The 441-nt window shown below is 40.4% G+C and overlaps 1 non-coding gene across 1 annotated transcript; it reads left to right on the top strand.

The window, feature by feature from the left end:
* On the top strand, positions 1-73 carry trnav-aac. Its single transcript has one exon. It is a non-coding gene; the product is annotated as a tRNA-Val (tRNA).
* The last annotated feature ends 368 nt before the right edge of the window (positions 74-441 follow it).

The following is a 441-nucleotide window of genomic DNA, read 5'->3' as shown; positions in this document are numbered from 1 at the left end:
GTTTCTGTAGTGTAGTGGCTATCACATTCGCCTAACATGCGAAAGGTCCCCGGTTTGAAACCGGGCAGAAACATTATGAAAACTTAAATATTGAGGATGATTTGCATCTTTGAAGCTTACCTGAATTTCCAATGTTGCATGCAAATTGCATTTGCTCTCACCGAGGTCATAAAATGCGTGCGGCAAAATCAGAATACCTGCAAAAACTCTGCAGGTCTGGCAGCATCTGCGGAGAGGAACACAGTTAATAAATAGAAAAGAGGTAAAAGGTATATGAGATTTTATATTTCTCCTCTTTTCCAATTTTACTCAGTTCTGTTGAAGAGTCATACAGACTCGAAACATTAACTGGCTTCCCCTCCGCAGATGCTGCCAGACCTGATGAATTTTCCAGGTATTTTTATTTTTGTTTTGGATTTCCAGCACCCGCAGTTTTTGGTT

Source organism: Carcharodon carcharias, chromosome 27 (assembly GCF_017639515.1).
Source record: "Carcharodon carcharias isolate sCarCar2 chromosome 27, sCarCar2.pri, whole genome shotgun sequence".
In the NCBI taxonomy this organism is placed as follows: Eukaryota; Metazoa; Chordata; class Chondrichthyes; order Lamniformes; family Lamnidae; genus Carcharodon; species Carcharodon carcharias.
This window is presented reverse-complemented; position numbering and strand designations above follow the sequence as displayed.